The following is a 15,378-nucleotide window of genomic DNA, read 5'->3' on the forward strand; positions in this document are numbered from 1 at the left end:
CACATATTTATGGATCTGGCTTTGCAGCCAGGTGTTCGCTTATTGACTTAGTGCATGTATGGCTGTGTATGTTTGTATGCTAAAGAGACATTATCAAAGCCTTTGAAGTTCCAAACAATTCTAAACAAAAAGGTCAAGCTGGGTCAAGATCATACCTCTGTTTACCTCTAAGACACATGAAACAGCACAAATGAAAAACAAAATGCCATGAGAGAACACTTACTCCTACATTCTGACACACATCAAAGGTAAAGAGATGAGGGGAAATTGCGAATGCTGTAAACTGTAAACCAAGACATGACAAGCATGTAATTCAATGTAAAATGTCACATCTGGTCATATACAGTAAAAAGGACAAATTGAACTATTTTCCTCCAATATAAAACCCTGACATTACAAAATGCATGATTTTATACCGGTATGGCGAGAGATCAAAAGATGTGGTTATAATGGAAGTGGATGGGACATTTTTTCTAATCTGATTCTGTGCAAAAACTAATAATCCACCAAAATAAATGTTGTTGCTAATCTTTGACATATCCAAGACTGTGATAAAAAAAAAAAGCCGAACCTCCCAACATTTATAATATGGAAAATAACTGCTTTTTTGTGCATGTTTTTCATAGAAAACGCAAATTCATGTTTTAAAACTGGCAGTTCAAGGGTTAAAATCCTGAACATAATTTAACATTTGGTATTTTTGATCAGGACTGAAGTTGATTGAAAGATTTAACCCCAAAGAGTTTTAAAAAATATTAATCTGTTGTCCTTTTAGAGCAGTTTTTGGAAGTGGACATTTTTGTCCCAAATGACTAATTTGTAACTTTTTTTGTTCAATCTGATTTTGTGCAAAAACTAATAATGCAAAAAAAAAATGTTGTTGCTAATCTTTGACATATCCAAGACTGTGATAAAAAAAAAAAGCCGACCCCCCCAACATTTATTATATGGAAAATAACTGCCTTTTTGTGCATGTTTTTCATAGAAAACGCAAATTCATGTTTTCAAACTGGCAGTTCAAGGGTTAAAATCCTGAACATAATTTAACATTTGGTATTTTTGATCAGGACTGAAGTTGATTGAAAGATTTAACCCCAAAAAGTTTTAAAAAATATTAATCTGTTGTCATTTTAGAGCAGTTTTTGGAAGTGGACTTTTTTGTCCCGAATGACTAATTTGTAACTTTTTTGTTCAATCTGATTTTGTGCAAAAACTAATAATGCAAAAAAATCCATTTTGTTGCTAATCTTTGACATATCCAAGACTGTGATAAAAAAAAAAGAGCCAGTCTCCAGATATGTATTTTTGGGAAAATAACTCATTTTCTTGTTCTCATTTTCATGTTTTCAAAATGGCATTGAAAGGGTTAAAATCCTGAAAATGATTACATTTTTGGTATTTTCTATTAGGGTGGAAGTTGCTTTAAAGATTGAACCCAAAAAAGTTGTGAAAAAAACCTTTTAATATAATGTCCAAAAATGTCCACTGCAAAATACTTTGATAAAAAATCAAAGTATTTTGCAGTGGACATTTTTGTCTCGAATGACTAATTTGCGTAGTCGATTTGTTACACAGTGAATTAAAGACCGATTTGAATTTTTTTTAATTGAATTCCAAAATAGATCGAGAAAATAGCCTTGTTACAAAAATTCAGGCCGTTTGCACCAACACAACCAAAGTTATTGCAAAATGAAAAGTGAAAAATTACCCATATGGACAAAAACGTCCACAGTGATACCGGAGGGTTAATGAAGTATGACGCTGCACTGTCAGTACACTTGTCCCTGTTTGTGATTGGTCAAATGTTGCTAACCCCACCCCTTTCACGTGAACACGCTCTCAGCTGGTGAGAGAAGCCCTGGCTTGATTTACCGAGTTGATATTAACCAGCGTCGAGATCTCGTTTGTGAGGGTTAGTTTAGATAACTCAAACATATCCAGGGTTTGAACTGGCTTCGTAGTACAGGGCACAGGTGGCTGCATAGCAGTGCTAATGTCAAAGACACAAACATTATACATTATATTTTTATTTTACCAGGATGCAGTGACACAAATATTTGGGAAGGCTTAGCCTTCCCTAGCCTACAGCACCCGCCGCCCCTGATTGAAACCATGTTTAGTGTGGTACTGGAAAATGAAAAATAATAGCCGCCTGTGTGTCTTCTTCACTTCCGTTTCGCTTCACACGCACTGATTCACAAAGCTGAATCAGAGTGATTTCTTTTGCCAACAGCCCCCCGATTCAACATGTTGAATCAGTGGCGGGAGGTGTCGGCACGGCCGAAAAGACACGACGGTGTGGGACACACCAATCTGAGTAGGGTGACAGGACGCTCATCGACGGCCAGACATCTATCGACGGCCGAAATCGGCTCGGTGTGTCAGGGCCTTTAAGGCTTTTCTTGAAAACCAAGAATGATGCAGATATCCTCTGGGAGCTGATTCCACAGAGGTGGACCCAGGTAGGAGAGAGCACAGTCTCCCATGATGGACAGTTTTGTCAATGGAACAGCAAAGAGATGGAGCTGCCAGACCTAGAAGCGCGGGAAGGTATTTTGATTGGGGGTGCTGAGGTGCTGGACTCCAGTGAACACTATTACGGGGCACTATAGAGCACACACAAAAGCACTCCCCGCACTCCCCACACGCAAACACACAGTACACCCGCGACTGTTACAATGAAGGCTCGATAATCAGCTCACGGCATATAGGCAGGGGTAAAGAGCTATTTTTTTACGAGTGGGGAGCGGACCTCACCTCCTCTAGGGGGGTCCGGGGGGATGCTCCCCTGGGTAGATTTTTTTTAAATATTGAAGTTAAAAGCAACAATCTGGTGCACTTTGAGAGCAACATTAAGAGATCTATGGATACATCTCTCAACACCCAGATGAAACACTACTGTAAGCAGATGCTATTTTTCTTTATGGATATTTTACAAATCACTCCCCTTTCAAACGGTATTCTTGTTTTACTGCCATATAGTATTTCATAACTGTTTTTCCTTTATTCTCATATTTTTTTTATAACTATAATGATCCTATGAAGGTGTGCCGCGGAAACAATCTTTTGAATAATTTGTGACCAAACCGTTTGCGACCCACTGAGATAACTTAGACTAAAGTTAACTATCTAAACCAGGGTTGCCCAACCAGTCGATCGCGAGATGTGTCTAAAAATAGAACAACAATATTCTGTTTTATCGTTAATGTCCTAAAACATAATATTCCTGTGCCAGAATAATGCACATGAACGCATCAAAGCTTTGTGATTGGCGGCGTGACACTATGTGTCGGGGCGTGGCTGGTGGGAAGTGGGCACTATTTCTCTGACGTTGTCCGTGTCAACACTCAACAGGAGTGACAGTCCGCACACACACAAGACCGCAATTATGGCAGAAGCAAAAAAGCCCAAAATATATAATTTTCACTCCGATGATTACTTTTGTATCTATTCCAATTCAAAGTCCATCTGTCTCATCTGCAATGCGAGCGTGGCTTTATCGAAGAAGGGTAATTTAGGGGCGGCATTTCAAAACAGTGCACAAACGCTACGAGACGGAATTCCCTCCTAATTTCTGCCTTACCTCCAAAAGGGGAGGGATTCATAATAATTATTGTACAAAATGGTATAAGAATGCAAACTTAAATTGATTATAATCTATTATCAATTCAGGTTAAGAAACTAGTGTTGCTTGCATCCTATTTTAAAGGCATTTCTTTTTATACTCTACTAAAATGCAACAAAAAAAGGGTTTGATTCTATTAATTTTGTCTTTTTTATTGCACTTTGGCAGCAGATTCCTGTGTAGCTTCAGATCTGAGTTGTCTTATTAGTAAGCCTAATTTATACTTTTGTAGCAAAACTATTTTTATATAATGGCAAAGAAAGGGTTCAGAGTCTTTTCAATTTGTCCTGTGTCATATGTGGCAGCACTGTTCAATGTGTCATTCATCGTACAAAGGTCCGTTTTAAGTAGAAGTGTGTATTTACCTGGTGTTAGGGAAATTATTGACCTAGACTCCTAGATATGACGTAAATGACCAACCCTGACGTCTGTTTATCTCCTTTAAGGACATAGGCTGCTTCAGCCATAATGTTATTGTTCCCATTCTGTGACCGGTCAACACTAGGTCACAGATGGTCTTTTGTTGTGGGTACACTTCCTTCTTTGTTGTTTGTGGACTCCAAGGTATGACATCTTCGAGGCCATAAGTGACGAATGCAAGTAACACAGTGTGCCCAACTGTTTAAAATATCTTATCAAAATATGTTGATTACTCTCTGTGAAACCAGTTAAATGGGCTCACAAGAGAGAGGCGCTCCAGAATTGACGTGACAATCCACCCGTGCAGCAGTCAGACCGTGACTGCTGTGACTTGTGATGTGAATCCTCCGGCCGAAACTCCAAATAAACCTCCAGTGTTTGACATCGAAGCTCCTGCTCTACCGTGTCTCCTTCCTGAGTCGGTGACTCCCACTGCATTGCTACACAGAAGTTTCCCTTACACCTGGTAGTAGGCTGTCAGTAATGGCTACTATTCAGAATTCTTATCAGAATTCTCTGAGTTTTTATCAACTTTGGTACTTAAAACAGATAAAGTAATTATCGTAGGTGACTTTAATATTCATGTTGACGATGATAAAAATAGCCTTACTGTTGCATCTAACTCTATATTAGATTCTGTTGGTTTCTGTCAGAGTGTAAATAAACCAACCCACTGCTATAATCACACTCTCGACCTTGTTCTGACATATGGTATTGAAATTGAGCAACTATTAGTCGAACCGCATAATCCTGCTTTATCCGACCATTTCTTAGTAACTTTTGAAGTACTATTACGAGACTACAAAGCATTAGTCAAAAGCTCTTGCAGCAGAAACCTATCTGTTAGTGCTATAGCCAAGTTTAAGGAAGAGATTCCACCAATACTTAACTTGATAGCATGTCTGCATGTAAGGGAGGAAACGTATACAAAATGTACACCACCCCAATTTTAATGTTGTTGATAGTGCTACAGATGCGCTGTGAATAAAATTGGACTCTGTTGCTCCTTTGAAAAAGAAGAAAATAAAACAACTTAGATTAGCTCCATGGCATAATGCCGAAACCCGCAAAATAAAGCAAAAGTCTAGATAACTTGAAAGGATATGGCGTTCCACTAAACTTGAAGTATCTCGTTTAATTTGGCATATTACTCTCAATGAATATAAGAAAGCACTGCGTAAAGCGAGAGCAGCCTACTACTCTTCATTAATAGATGAGAATAAGAATAATGCAAGATTTCTTTTCTGCACTGTAGCCAGGCTGACAGAGAGCCACAGCTCGATTGAGCCTTCTATTCCCATAGCACTCAGTAGTAATGATTTTATGTGCTTTTTTAACGATAAAATTGTTACTCTTAGAAACAAAATGAATGACCTCTTGCCTTTGACCAGTATAGTGTTATCAACAGCTCCCGGAAACGTAAGTTCTAATATTACACTAGATAGTAAACTAGAATGCTTTTCAGCCATAAACCTTGAACAATTATATTCAATGATTCTCTCTTCTAAACCATCAACGTGCATGTTAGACCCAATTCCAACTAAGCTGTTGAAGGAAGTTTTTCCATTAATTAGCACTTCTTTATTAAATATTATGAATATGTCTTTATTATCAGGTTATGTTCCACAATCATTCAAAGTAGCAGTGATAAAACCGCTTCTTAAAAAGCACAACCTATTTCTAATCTTCCGTTCCTCTCAAACATTCTTGAGAAAGCGGTCGCAAAACAGTTGTGTGATTACTTAAAAAACAATGATTTATTTGAAGATTTTCAGTCTGGCTTTAGAACACATCATAGCACAGAGACAGCTCTGGTTAAAGTCACAAATTACATTCTAATAGCCTCAGACAAGGGACTTGTCTCTATTCTTGTTTTGCTCGATCTCAGTGCTGCATTTGATACTATCGACCATGATATCCTATTGCAAAGACTAGAACATTTAGTTGGCATACAGGGAACTGTATCTATCTGAACGCTCTCAGTTTGTACGTGTTAACGATGAATCTTCCACGCAAACCAAAGTTAGCCATGGAGTGCCACAGGGCTCAGTGCTCGGACCTATTTTGTTCACATTATATATGCTTCCGTTAAGCAATATTATAAGGAATCATTCTGTACACTTTCATTGTTATGCGGATGATACTCAACTATATTTATCAATCAAGCCTGATGAAATTAATCATCTAAATAAAATTCAAGACTGCCTTAAGGACTTAAAAACGTGGATGACCTTAAACTTTTTGATGTTAAACACGACCAAAACTGAAGTTATTGTACTTGGCCCGAAGAATCTACGAAACAAATTATCTAAAGATATACTAACTATGGATGGCATTCATTTGGCCTCCAGTGAGACTGTAAGGAATCTTGGTGTTATATTTGATCAGGATTTATCCTTTAACGCCCACATAAAATCAATTTCAAGTACCACCTACTACCATCTACGTAACATTGCAAAAATCAGGCATATCTTGCCTTAAAACGATGCAGAGAAACTAGTCCATGCATTTGTTACTTCTAGGCTGGATTATTGTAACTCTTTATTATCAGGGAGTAACAAGAAGTCAGTCAAGTCGCTTCAGCTGATTCAAAATGCTGCAGCTCGTGTACTAACCAGAGTTAGGAAAAGGGACCACATTACTCCTGTTCTGGCTGCCTTACACTGGCTCTCTATAGAACACAGGATAGAATTTAAAATTATTCTTCTCGCCTACAAAGCCCTTAATGGGCAGGCGCCATCTTACCTTACATAACTCATTATACCCTACTGTCCTACTAGGGCATTGCGTTCCAAGAATGCAGGGTTGTTGGTTGTTCCTAAAGTATAATGGGAGCCAGAGCCTTTTCTTATCAAGCTCCATATTTGTGGAATCAGCTTCCAGTTTGTGTTCGGGCGGCAGAGACCCTATCCGTTTTTAAGAGTGTGCTTAAGACCTTCCTTTTTGATAAAGCTTATAGTTAGGGCTGATTAGATGCAGCCCCTAGTTTTGCTGATATAGGCTTAGTTTGTCGGGGGACATCTTACTTCTTCCTTCTCTCTGTCGATACCTGTGTACTCTCATGTTCCGATTAACCCAGCTTCCCCAAATTTCTTTCTTTTTGGTGTCTATATACGCCGGGATCCGGAGTCATGGATGATCCTGCGGTCCTGTGTCCTGGATCGCGAGCCCTGGATCGCGAGTCGTGGCTGTGGTCCTGGATCATCGGTCCTGGATGGATATCCTTGTGGATTCATCTTCTTATTATACACACATGCATTTCCAAACATTTGGACTACCTATGTTGCAAATGTATTATCTTTTCAATTTACACACAGCATCTATTGCACGTCTGTCCGTCCTGGGAGAGGGATCCCTCCTCTGTTGCTCTCCCTGAGGTTTCTCCCATTTTTCCCTTTAAACTGTGGGTTTTCTCCGGAAGTTTTTCCTTGTACGATGTGAGGGTCTAAGGACAGAGGGTGTCGTATTGTCATACTGACACACTGTGAAGACCACTGAGACAAATGTAACATTTGTGATATTGGGCTATATAAATACATATTGATTGATTGATTGATTGATTGATCCTCTCTATTTGGACTGGTAGATCTCGGCAGACTGGCAACTTTAAAAGTAGCTCTCGGTTCAAAAAAGGTTGGGCACCCTTGCTCTACAGCAGGGGTGGCCAACCAATCAGAGGTAAAGAGCCAATCATTTTACTGTGTTCAATTCAATTCCATTCAAAACCTTTATTTATCCAGGTAAAATCCCATTGAGATCAATGATCTCTTTTTCAAGGGAGACCTGCAGCAGTAGGTTCTACAAGAAGACATAAAAACATAAACAGAACAACAAAAGGACATCATACAGCAAAATGTACAGGGATTACAATTTACATATTTAACCACATGTACAGGTACCAACAGCATCTGATTTTGTAGCATCCAACCGAGCTTTAAAAACATGTAGTGGTACTAGCTTAGTAATTTTCCATTCTTTTTGCAGACTGTTCCAAGTTAGTGGAGCTGCACATCTACTGTTACTGCAAAGAGCCACATCATACACACATGCTGGGTGTATGTCCCCGACCTCTCTCTCTCCTTCTCTCTTTTGCTCTCAGCCTTTCTGTGTGCCCGACCTCTCTCTCACACATACAAAAGGAAAATCTAAAAATGAACAATAATTGACAAACACACACACACTCAAAGACACACCCTCCCATAGACACACACACCTTGACTTAAACCTCTCCTACCAGTATCAAGTCCAGAGGCCAGTTATTGTCAATCATTAATATTGTGTCTCACACACCAACTCTCAGTTAAAATCATTTGAAAAAAGTAGTTATCTTACTATGCATGTTGCTTCTTTGAAACGTGCAGAGGATGTGGAAGGGGCACAAATGCATGAAAGGGCACATCATTTAATAAAAATATGCCTGGCCTTTATTCTGCCTGTATCTCACACGCACATTCATGACCGTCATTTAAAAATAAATGTAAATAAAATAAATGAAGTGTATTTTTGTTAATTCTCCTCACATGACATCTCAACTTTTACCTAACCCTTTGACTGACAGAAGCTCTGCTGCTGACAGAGATGCACTTTCTCTCTTGTTTATTTTTTTACTGCGAATCACCAAATTCGGGAGTCCTTCTGTGTCAGTTGCCAGCTTTCCGGGAGCAGGCCTTCTCACATACACATAGCACTGCAAATTGTTACCATTTTGATTTGACAACATTATATTGAGTTATTACGGTTTTATCTGAGTTATATTTCTGCCGATCGGAAGCAGATCTCTCCCTTCACTGTCACATCGTGAGTTCAGTAAAGCCCGCCTCCACTTATTTGTGTGTTGTTAACCCTTTGTGAACTGGGATACATATGCGGGGGGAAAAAAACGCAATTACAATTCGATATGAACTGGGGAGCCGCATGAGACTCGGCAAAGAGTCGCGGGTTGGCCACTCCTGCTCTACAGAATTTAACAGGAGACTCCTCAAACTTTGAGCCGAGGTGCCTGGCAACATTTCCGTGGAGATAAACACTGTTCAATTGTGATAGCTGTTTAACTGCTATCACCTATGAGCAGAGACGGGATAATCCAGTCCAAATAAATCGGCTATGCATCAATTTAAGAGGTTCAAACACGGAGGATTGTTCGCTCAGCGCTGTAAATTAAATGTACCTTAACTTTCCCCTTAACTGCCGAATCGGATGCTCTGAATCGGAAGCCAACTTCAGCGTCGTCCTGAAGTCTATAAATGTTGTTTGGTGAGCAGTTCCTGGAGGTAAGTGGGGTCAGTGTGGCTGTTATAGGATGTGCTCTGATTTGCGTGTTTTAGTGAGAATCCGGGCGGCACTGTTCTGAACATAAAGCAGTCTCTGGGTGGATTTTGTTGGAAGGTCTGCGAGCAGAGAATTGCACTGGTCCAGAGCCATATAATAGAAGAGTTACGACATCTCTGTTCACTCCAATGGACCACTTTTTTACAGCAATGGTGGATCTTGGAGCTTCTCAACCGTTCCCCGGAAGTTAGCAAAGTTAGCACCAAGGCTAGCAGAGCTATAGAGTTGCAGCATAATAGACCGTTCGTGAGAAGAAGTTTAAAGATTTATATTGCGGATATTATCAGTACATCTGATTCAAATTAACATGTGTATTAAAGGATGTCAGTAGATTATCCCTACATTTGTAGATTTAGGGAACGTTTACAGATAACAGATTAAGCTAAGATACCGAAGCAAGTTAGCAACACACTTTGAACAGCCTTTTAATTGTAAATTCCGTTCTCTTAATGTCATTTCGTCCAACGTTGTTGAATTAGAGAAGAGGGGCTTCTAAACGGGATTGTATGCGGGGGTGGAGGGAGTTAAATATTAGATAAATATAACTTCTTGTGATTATGTTGATTATTACCTGTCTGTATAATGTTGCAGCTCAGCTGATTTTGGATTGATGGCAAAGGGAGAGGGACTTAAGTGAGAGTGAAAACACAAGGTAAGTTTAATACTACTGTTTTATATAAGTAAACACCTTATCTCCCCAAGGCAATTTCCCATCCAATAGGTGTGCTATATAGGTGTGTATAACCCTTTCTCCTGTCTGTTACTCCCTCTTTCAGCACAAGAACCAGAGGGGGGTTCAATGGAGCCTGAATACCTGCACTGAGACCCTCACCCTGCACCCTGAGACCTCTCACCCTGCACCCTGAGTCTCAACTCTGTGTTTTTCAAGCCTTTCCCTGTTTTTTTGTATTAAACAAAACATTAAGCTTTCCCAATGGTGTGGTTTTCGTTTTGTGAAAAAGTGCAAATGCAGTGTTTGTATATAATTACATCACATCTTTTTTTGCTGTTGGTCGTGAAATTGCTCCTGCTGACTTGAGCCTGCCATTTTTTCCTCCACTCCGTGTCAGTGGGGAAGCCGTACATTCGTACTCCTTTCTCGGAGCGATTTGAGCATCCCCAGGCAGCACAGAAAACCATGGTGGCGACTAGGAGGCAGCACAGCAAACCAGGACAACACGGAGGAAAAGGCACAGACAAACTGCATGATATGCTATTCAATGTTTATTGAATTCCATGTATTTGCAATGGATGTTCCTGAAACAACACATTTAACATCATCATCATCATCATCATCATCATCATCATCATCATCATCATCATCATCATCATCATCATCGTCATCATCGTCATCGTCATCATCGTCATCATCGTCATCATCATCATCATCATCATCATCATCATCATCATCATCATCATCATCCTGCTGCTGCTGCTGCTGCTGCTGCTGCTGCTGCTGCTGTCCTGTCCTGGGCCAAGTGACATGGTTTTGCTCATCACGATATACTTTTCTCGTGCGCACGAGATACTGTGACATCGAACTGCCCGATTATTCCCCTTATTACTCAATTTATGAAGGAGATGTCCGGTCCACAAGGCGCATGACGTGTGTGTGTGTGTGTGTGTGTGTGTGTGTGTGTGTGTGTGTGTGTGTGTGTGTGTGTGTGTGTGTGTGTGTGTGTGTGTGTGTGTGTGTGTGTGTGTGTGTGTGTGTGTGTGTGTGTGTGTGTGTGTGTGTGTGTGTGTGTGTGTGTGTGTGTGTGTGTGTGTGTGTGTGTGTGTGTGTGTGTGTGTGCTCTGTCCAACATCAATTTCATGTAGAAATGTTTGCAAAAAATCATTTTATCTCTCATCAAATACACCAGAATACATAAATTCTTGTACTCAGGACGGGAGTTTGACAGAGTATTACTCAAAAAGTACCCAGTAAAAGTACCTCATTGTATTTGTGGTAGTAGTCTAACAAGTACTGAGTCCAACAGTACCAATTTTTTTTCTTATGGCTAAAACTCATTTTATCTCTCATCAAATATAGCAGAAGTGGCATGATTTTATTGGGCATACGATATCATGACTTTTTAGTTATATTTCTATACCTTTTTTCACATTTTGTGACGTTCTATACTATGACTTCATGATATTTGAGACCAAATATGTTTTGCCATTTTTCATATTTTTCATACTACACTCTAAAAACAAATGCCTTGGCTGTCACAGTCTGCTTTCTCACTCACCTATTTTCTGCATTAACATTCCTTAGTCACCTGGTAGTCACAATCTGTCTCTCTTTCTCACTCTGTTACACCCATCAGCTCCATTAGTATTTAGGCCCACTTCACTTTTACCTCAGTGCCAGAACGTACTTTGCAGCATGCCAGTCTTTCCCGCATTACCCTTCAGATTGCTCTCCCGGTTTCGACCCTGCCTGTCCCTGACCAGCCTGCCTCGCCTGCCTCGCCTGCCTCGCCTGCCTCGCCTGCCTCGCCTGCCTCGCCTGCCTCGCCTGCCTCGCCTGCCTCGCCTGCCTCGCCTGCCTCGCCTGCTCCCTGACCCGTTCTGTATCTGCGACTCCCGTCCTGCTTTCTCCTGGAACCCTCGCCTGTCCCCGACCAGCCCTTTGTCTACTATCTGCCGTTTTGTCTCCTACCAGCCTTCCAGCCTACCTACCATTGCCTTCAATAAAGCTGGTTACCGACTATCCCTGGTTTCCCGTGTTGTGCATTTTGGTCCTCAGCTCGTTTGTGACAGAACGATCTGGCCAGAAATGGACCAAGCAAACACCGGGTCTCCTAGAGACCGCTATGAGAGGGTTGAGGATGCCATCCAAAGACAGGAGGTCACGATAGCTACCTTAGCTACCGAGACCCACCAGACAACCTCAACCCAGGGACAAACGCTGGCTTATTTGACCTCCCAGATGCAACAGATGGCCGCCACCGTACAACAGCTAGCCTCTACCATGACTGCTACCGTCCCTCCGCCCCAGCTCCGATGCTCGCTCCAGCCCCTGGCCCGACGGGATACGCTCCGGAGTCTCGTGTGGGAACGCCGGAACGCTACGCTGGTGAGCCGGAGGGATGCAGTCCTTTTCTCACAAACTGTTCCATATTGTTTTCACTGCAGCCACACACCTTCGCCTCTGAGGCGGCTCGTGTAGCTTTCACCGTTAATCATCTGACGGGTAGAGCCCGTTTATGGGGAACTGCTGAGTGGGAGCAGCAGACTCCAGCCTGCGCCTCTTTTGCTGCATTTTCCGCGGAGATGCGGAAGGTGTTCGGTTCCGTTCGTCTGGGTCCCGGCGCTGCCGGAGGTCTGCTGAGTTTGAGCCAGGGTTCCGGCACGGTGGTGGATTACGCTATTGACTTCCGCACCAGCAGCCGCTGCAGCAGCTGGAACGAGCCAGCGCAGTGTGACGCATATCTGAGAGGATTAGCGGATTATATGAGAGATGAGCTGGTTTCCTATGATCTCCCTGCTTCCTTGGATGGGTTGATTGAGCTCACCTCTCGGATTGACAGACGAATCCAGACCCGGAGAGGAGAGCAACAGACAACAACTTCCGGTTTGGATTGACTTCCGGTTTCGGAGAATTCCCATTCCTACTCTGACTCACGGTACGGGGAGGTCGAGCCCATGCAAGTGGGTCGTACCAGTCTTACCTCTGAGGAGAGGGAATTACGTCGAAGAGGTAATCTTTCCCTTCACTTATTCTCTGAAAACTTCGAGCAGCGGCTCCTGGACATTAACTTATCACTGGGACAGTTCATCTTCGTAAATAGACGGAGGGTTTCAGCCATATTTCAACATTTTTACGACGACCTCAGTCTTACAGTAGCGTGGCCTAGCAACAGCTAAAGCCTGGTAGGCTACTGCATGCTAGTTGGTAGAAAAATGCCTCCGTTCCCTCCAGATGACTTCCACAAACTTATACAGAAGGTAGCTGTGTTGGAAATGAAAATGCAACGGTTGGAAGTTAACGTGGAAGTGAATGGACCATGTCGTGGGAATGACACCACTTTACCAGTGTTGCAAAATAATGGAGAAGGGTATGCTAACTCACAGCTCCCCAATCTAAGACCCTTTTGCCATGCTTGACTCCTCCTGACAGGCAAATCTCAGGCTCTGGCTGTTTTTATCGACTCCGGATCAGATGTTAGCATCATTGATGAGGAGCTTGCACTACAGCTGGGCATCCAACAGGTTCGGCTGCTCCAGCCGGTACCGGCTAATGCTTTGGATGGTCACCTGCTGGGAACGGTGACACACCAGACGACACCGGTCCATATGCTCATGTCGGGGAACCACCATGAGACAATCCAGCTTCATGTGCTACGGTCCCCCCAAATCCCTCTGATTTTGGGTTATCCGTGGCTCCGCCGCCACAACCCGAACATTGACTGGGCAACTGGGTCCATCCTAGGTTGGAGTTCCTCCTGTCATCAGGTTTGCCTCAAGCAGGCCGCCGCACCTCAACTATCTGTGGATATGAACCTGGTTCCGGATGTCACAGGGATTCCGGCAGAATATTTGGACTTTAAGGAGGTTTTTAGCAAGGCTAAGGCGACATCTCTCCCACCTCATCGGCCCTATGACTGCGCCATTGAGCTACATCCAGGCACAGTCCCACCCAAGGCCCGGTTGTACTCGCTTTCGGCACCGGAGAGGAAGTCCATGGAGACTTACGTCAATGACTCTCTGGCTGCAGGAATTATTCGTCCTTCCACATCACCCGCAGGAGCAGGGGTTTTTTTTGTGGTGAAGAAGGACAAGACCCTGAGACCCGGCATTGACTATCGGGGCCTGAACGACGTCACGGTGAATACTCGTTATCCCTTGCCACTCATCTCGTCAGCATTTGAGTTACTACAGGGGGCTACAATCTTCACTAAGCTGGATCTACGAAACGCTTATCACCTGGTACGAATCCGTGAGGGGGTCGAATGGAAGACCGCCTTCAACACCTCTTCGGGACATTACGAGTACCTGGTGATGCCATTTGGACTTACCAACGCCCCTGCAGTTTTCCAAGCATTTGTGAACGACGTACTCCGGGACATGTTGGATCGTTATGTTTTTGTTTATCTGGACGACATTTAGATTTTTTCAAAGAACCTCAAAGAACAAGTCCATCATGTCCAGACAGTCCTCCAGAGACTTCTGGAGAACTCGCTGTTTGTCAAGACGGAGAAGTGCGAGTTTCACACTTCTTCGGTCGCCTTTCTTGGCTACATCGTGGGTCAAGGAAGTGTGGAAATGGATCCTTCTAAGGTTTCTGCGGTTACTTCGTGGCGGGTTCTTGATTCCCGGAAGGAGCTGCAGCGTTTCCTGGGATTCACCCAATTTTACAGACGGTTCATCCGTGGCTACAGCACCGTGGCCGCCCCGCTCACCGCCCTGACCTCGTCCAAGGTGACGTTCCGATGGTCCCCTGCAGCCGAGGAGGCTTTTCAGGACCTCAAGGGCCGGTTTACGTCGGCTCCTATCCTGCAAGTACCAGACCTCGCTGGTCAGTTGGTGGTGGAGGTGGATGCTTCTGACGTAGGGGTGGGGGCCATCCTGTCGCAATGTTCTGGTGAGAACCAGAAGCTCCACCCCTGTGCTTTCTTTTCGAGGAGATTGAGTCCGGCGGAGAGAAACTATGACGTGGGGAATCGGGAGCTTCTAGCAGTCAAGTTGGCGTTGGAGGAGTGGCGACACTGGCTTGAGGGGACAGAACAACCATTTCGGGTTTGGACCGACCATAAGAACCTGGAATACATCAGGTCGGCACAAAGACTGAATTCCCGGCAAGCCAGGTGGTCGTTATTTTTCACCCGGTTTAATTTTTTTCTCTCCTACCGCCCGGGATCCCGCAACGTGAAGGCCGACGCTCTGTCCCGGCAGTTCGGGAGGGAGGGAGACACCTGGGGTATTCCGGACACTATTCTTCCTGCTCCTCGAGTGATCGGCGTCCTCGCTTGGGAGATTGAGGAGAGGGTTAAGACCGCTTTGGTGGACCAACCCGG

This window comes from Pseudochaenichthys georgianus, chromosome 16, assembly GCF_902827115.2.
Source record: "Pseudochaenichthys georgianus chromosome 16, fPseGeo1.2, whole genome shotgun sequence".
Taxonomy (NCBI): Eukaryota; Metazoa; Chordata; class Actinopteri; order Perciformes; family Channichthyidae; genus Pseudochaenichthys; species Pseudochaenichthys georgianus.